Consider the following 5,363-nt stretch of genomic DNA (forward strand, 5'->3'; position numbering starts at 1 on the left):
TCAGTGAAATTGTTTTTAAAAAGTTTGTCTCAATTTTCCATGGAAACTTTTTTTATTTTTTTCAGCATAAATTCAAACACCAAAATATCGTTGCCAAAGAAGAATATATTGCTATTTGGAAGTGCTGCTGTGGTGCCTCATGGGAGTTGTAGTTTTCATGTCTCATGCGTCCATTCTCCTCCATGGGCTGGGCTCCTTGATTGGACTCCATCTCCCATAGTGCACCATCTCTTGATTGCGCCTCTTGGAGAGGGAAGTGCATCATGGGAAATGTATCAGAGGGGTATCCTTGTTAGTCTGGATCTGTAAAAGCAGCAAAGAATCCTGTGGCACCTTATAGACTAACAGACGTTTTGGAGCATGAGCTTTCGTGGGTGAATACCCACTTCCTCAGATGCATGTAGTGGAAATTTCCAGGGGCAGGTATATATATGCAGGCAAGCTAGAGATAATGAGGTTAGTTCAATCAGGGAGGATGAGGCCCTGTTCTAGCAGTTGAGGTGTGAAAACCAAGGGAGGAGAAACTGGTTTTGTAGTTGGCTAGACATTCACAGTCTTTGTTTAATCCTGAGCTGATGGTGTCAAACCATCAGCTCAGGATTAAATGTAGTTTGGCCAGGGAGTCTGGCCTATAGAACAGAAAGGGGAGATGACGTAACTGAACTACCACTCCCATTAGGTATGGTGATAGCATTTTCAAGTCAAAACACTGTGGTTTTCAGCAGAAATGTTTTGTTCAGGTTTTTGTTGTTTTTTTTTGTTTTTTTTTTTTTACAAAGAAATACAATTTCCGACTGAGAGCAGGCACTAATTAAAAAAAAAAGTCAAAACCCCAATTTTCTGTTGAGAAACAATTTCAACAGACATTTTTCAACCAGTTTTAAAAATGATTCAGCTTGTGGGAAAATATTGTTCAGAGCCAACAAAAAATATCGAGGGGAGTTGGGAAAATGGTGCATTGCAAGAAATGGTTAAAAGAGAAAGATCCATCCAGCGTTGTTCAAAGCTGGAGAACACAGTGAGCAGAGAGCTGCTGGAAGGAGGGTCAAGCCCCGGAGACGAGGAATCATTTAGGGTGGCTCCTGGGAATCTAGATAAGAAAAAGGGGATAAAAGGAAGATGGGAAATGTAAGCTGAATGTCAGGGGAAGCTTGTGATGACGCGATCCATTGGGCTGTGGGATCAGCTCACCCAAGGAAGGGGTGGGGTATTTAAAACCGGCCCAGACGATGCTCTAGGAAATATACAATGGGGCCCAGAGTGAGGACTGGAGAGAACCTGATGGTCTTTTTCCATGACTAATTTCTCTGATTCTCTTAACTCTCCGCAGGATGCTTTGTTTTCTGGGGGCAGATAAATCTATGGTGATCTTGCTCTCTAGTCTGTCCAAAACAGTATCCCTGCCTGTAAAATTATCCCACGGACACAAGCCAGCAAAATTGCCTAGCAATTGTCTCTCTAATATCCCAGTAGTTAAAGTGACGGACATCCTGAGTGAAGGAAAAGCAGTTGGTGGCTTGGGTCTCGATCCTGCAAATACTTGTGCACCTGAGCAATTTTACACACCAGAGTAACCCCGTGGGGCTCCAGGCAGGGGGAGGGATCCGTTTCTGGGATATGAGCTACACAGAGTTTCTGCTAGCAGTGTACGTCTGAAGCCTGAAATGAACACATGGGAAACGCCCATGGACATGGCAGGATATTGAGTGCATTTGTGTGAACCTCTCGAATGTGTTTATTTCAACACGCAGGTCCTTCAAATATCTGTTTAAAGAGCACGTCTAAGGGGAAAAAACCCAAAGCAATGCATTACAAACCCCGTTGTTAACGCAATGGTCATCAGCAGTCCAGATCTTCAAACCGAGGGCTGGGGGCAAACCCCGCTCTCAGCTACAATAGTTTAAGTCTGAAATATCTTCCTTGAAGTCAGTGGAGTCACTCCAGATTTACACAGGCAGAATGTAAACCTTGCTTCACAGCAATTGCACCTCAGCCAGGTAGCACATACTCTATCTTAAGGCATAAATGGAGCAATCGTATCAAATATTCTGTACACCCACAGCTGCTGTGGGATCTATACAAGACGTGATGTGTTTCACGTCTCGGCATTTGCGCAGGGCTGGGAGTGACTAGGATACACTCAGGTTATGTCTACAGTGCAGTGTAAGCCCAGGCTCAAGCCAAACCTCTCTTCCGTCCACACATGCATCTGTTTGATGTGGGAAGTGGAAAGGTACATGCAGGCTGCTGCGCGGGAAGAAAGCCGTGCAGGCTGCAGCGTGGAAGGAGAGCTGTGCAGGGTGTTTCTTGGAGCAGGATGGGCGCTCGAGGGAGAGAAGAGTGCAGAAGAAAGATTTGTTGGAGAGACTGCGAGCATGAATAGTCGTGATTGTTCGGGCAACTGCTTCACCCTGACCACGTCCTGCAGGCCAGAAATGCATTGGACAATAATATAATTGGTCGTCCATGCAGTTGAACAGAACAAACATGCCCCCAGCAGTCCTCCACTCCCTAGTGCGTGCTACTCATGGTGGGAAAGGAAAGGAGAACAGGGCCCAGGGGACACGCAGACGTAGGGGATGTATTGGGTGTGCACCATTTGCACGATTTTTCCATCGTGCAATGTTTGTTACACGGTTTATTTTATTGCTGGTGTTGTTATTTTTGTGGCAGCTGGCTGCCAGGGAGGCCTTCAAAACTGATTTGTTGTCACACAGGCATGTTAACAGAGAGAGGCTTTAATTTAATTTCATTGCAAACATTTCTTACCATCCCATCATATGATATGTGTCCTTCAAGGGTTAAAGATAAAGTCATGAGAGGGCACGGCTGGGAAGCTGCGTCCTGGCTCAGTTTTTCAATACGTCTTTCAGATCAATCCACGAATACTGGAAATCCACAGTTCCTGTCCCACAATCCTCCGCCTGCCCAGCCTATGAGCTGTCATTTCAGCCATAATTAAAAATTCATGACAATCAATTCCCCCCCATTGATAGCATCCAGTGATAATGCTTCCTCCCCTGTTAGCATTGCTGTGCAAATACATTCATAAACTTACTGTTCTCCCTCTTCTAGCGGCCCAGGCAAGGTTAAAAGGGGGGTTCACACTGCACCCCTGATTTCTCTTGCTCATTTTCATCCTGCTCAGCTGTGCACTGTCTGGCTGAGTGTACCGACTCCACAGTCTATCAGTGGCACAGGTCCGCTCAGGGGCCAGTGGCTCACTGTGGGATTCACACAGCTATGGCATGCCCCAGTAATACAGATCGCATTGGTGACCCTGGAGTCCACATGGGTCTGTAGACAGCGCCAGCAGCATTTCAGTCGGCCAAGCATCCATTCACCACCACTCTGCACCTGCAGAGCGCGTCAGCAAACCTTCCTTTGCCAGGGCCTTGGAGATCAGGAGACAGTTCCATAAGCCATGGTAAAAGAGAGTACAAGGGGTCCCCAAGAATAACTGTGGGGGGAGTTTGTCAGAAATGCAGAATGTCACTTGGTGGGAATAGTCCCAGGTCAGCATGCTGATGGGATCCCACCAGTCTGTGCTTGGGGTCAGGCTCCAGAGGCACCGAAGGGGTGTCAGTGGCTAGGCCCAGGGTCATGAGCAGCATCAGCCAGTTCATGTCGGTCACAGCTGTCTCATTCTCTACCAGGAGCTTTTGGTAGCCGGGAAATGCCGCCGAAATGTTCACTAGCATTTTGTGGCTGCTCCGCCCGCTTCCTGACACAGCAGGGAAAGCACAAGCAACGGTGCTGTCGCCGGGAGCGTGCAAACCCAACCGACTGCTCGGCTGCCACCACTGCCGGTAAAGCGCTGCAGGATGGAGGTCGGTTTCCCCACTGGGCCTGAGGAGCAAAGGGCGAGAGCGGCTACGGCTGGGGAGGGCGCTAGCAAGCCTGGGTTAGGCCGGTTTGACGAGTCCGTGTGGTGCAGTGTGGACGCGAGAGCACAGGTGCAGAATCTGTAAATCCGGGGTCACTGAGCAGTGTGGAGGCTCCAGCACAGGCTTGTTAACACCAGGTTTGAGCTCCCCAGAGCCCGGCTTATGTTGCGGTGCAGATACCCCTAGGAACTGGCTGGGAGGACGAGAGGGTAAGATATTGTCCGGGGGCAGAAAGCCACTCGCTGAGCCGAGGTATTGGGGACTCTTTTCTCCCAAGAAGGGATGTGCTTTACTGCTCTAGCCTGTTAGCGCGGGATCCAAGCACTTTTCTCCCACCCTCCCTCCTGTTTTCTTGGTGGTGGTCAGATTGGGGGGGGTCTCAAAAAAATCTCTTCTCCGTCCCCTGCCAGACCTGGGGGGGAGGGGAGGGGACAGGGCAGGGCTAGGCATTTGCTCCTCCCCTAGTGTTTAAGAAGGGGCCAGAGTTGCATGTCCTGGAGCAGGGGCTGGGCGGGTAGGGACGGCCGGGGCGCACCAAGCTTGCTGGTTCTGGCACAGGCCTGGCCACAGTTGGCTCCACTCAGAGCCCCAGGGCCTTGGTAGTTCCTAGAAAAAGGCCATGTTGCCCCCACCCTGCTGTGTTCATCCTGACACAAGAACTTGGATCCCCCGGTGCCTGTGTGTGAAGGGGACCCTCGGGCCTCTGCTCAGGCTGGGGGTGAGAGGGTGAGGGTGGGGGTCACGGAAGTTATTGAGCCGGAGTTAACATAACAGCCACAATAAGCCAAGCCAGGCCTGGCTGGTGCATGGATCGGAGGCCGCCTGGGGAAGCCAGGTGTTGCGGGATCTGTACAGTCGGTGGCGCTTTAGCACTGAAGTGGTGGGATGGGAAACTGAGGCACATGGTCTGTAACTGTTGAAAGTCCCTTGTCGCTGTTCTCAAGTGTGTGTGTATGGGGGGAATGTTAAACCCATTGTCCCGGCTACGTTCCAACTCCTCGCTGAACAGAACAGGCTGGAAAACCCCTCCAGTGACAGTCCGGACATGCTCTTCTTCCCTCCCTGTCCTACGCTGCTGTGTGGCTGTTGCGTCCCACCCCAGAAACGGCAGCACCTCTGCATGAAGTGATTTCTGGACAAACAGTGCTCGTGCCCCACCCCAGAGGTGGCTGCATCTCAGCACCAGCTAAGCAATCCTTGTCTAAACAGCTACCCTGCCCCACCCCAGAGTTGGCTGAATTTGGGGGCTGGACAAAAGCAATTCCACTCTGCCGCATATGTGCGGGGTTGATCACGGGCTGGATTCAGGGGCGTTTCGGGGACCCGGGTGGCTGGGCTGTAGTGTACTGTGCCCTAGTGACTCACTGGGGAAGTGTGGGGGGCAAGGGGGGGTTCCTTCCCACCTTGCAGCCGGCGCGCCCCGTACCATCGCCCTTTTAAGGGGTTCCTTGAAACCGCGTCCGGGTTCCATGTTTG

This window comes from Gopherus evgoodei, chromosome 11 (genome assembly GCF_007399415.2).
Source record: "Gopherus evgoodei ecotype Sinaloan lineage chromosome 11, rGopEvg1_v1.p, whole genome shotgun sequence".
NCBI classification, from domain to species: Eukaryota; Metazoa; Chordata; order Testudines; family Testudinidae; genus Gopherus; species Gopherus evgoodei.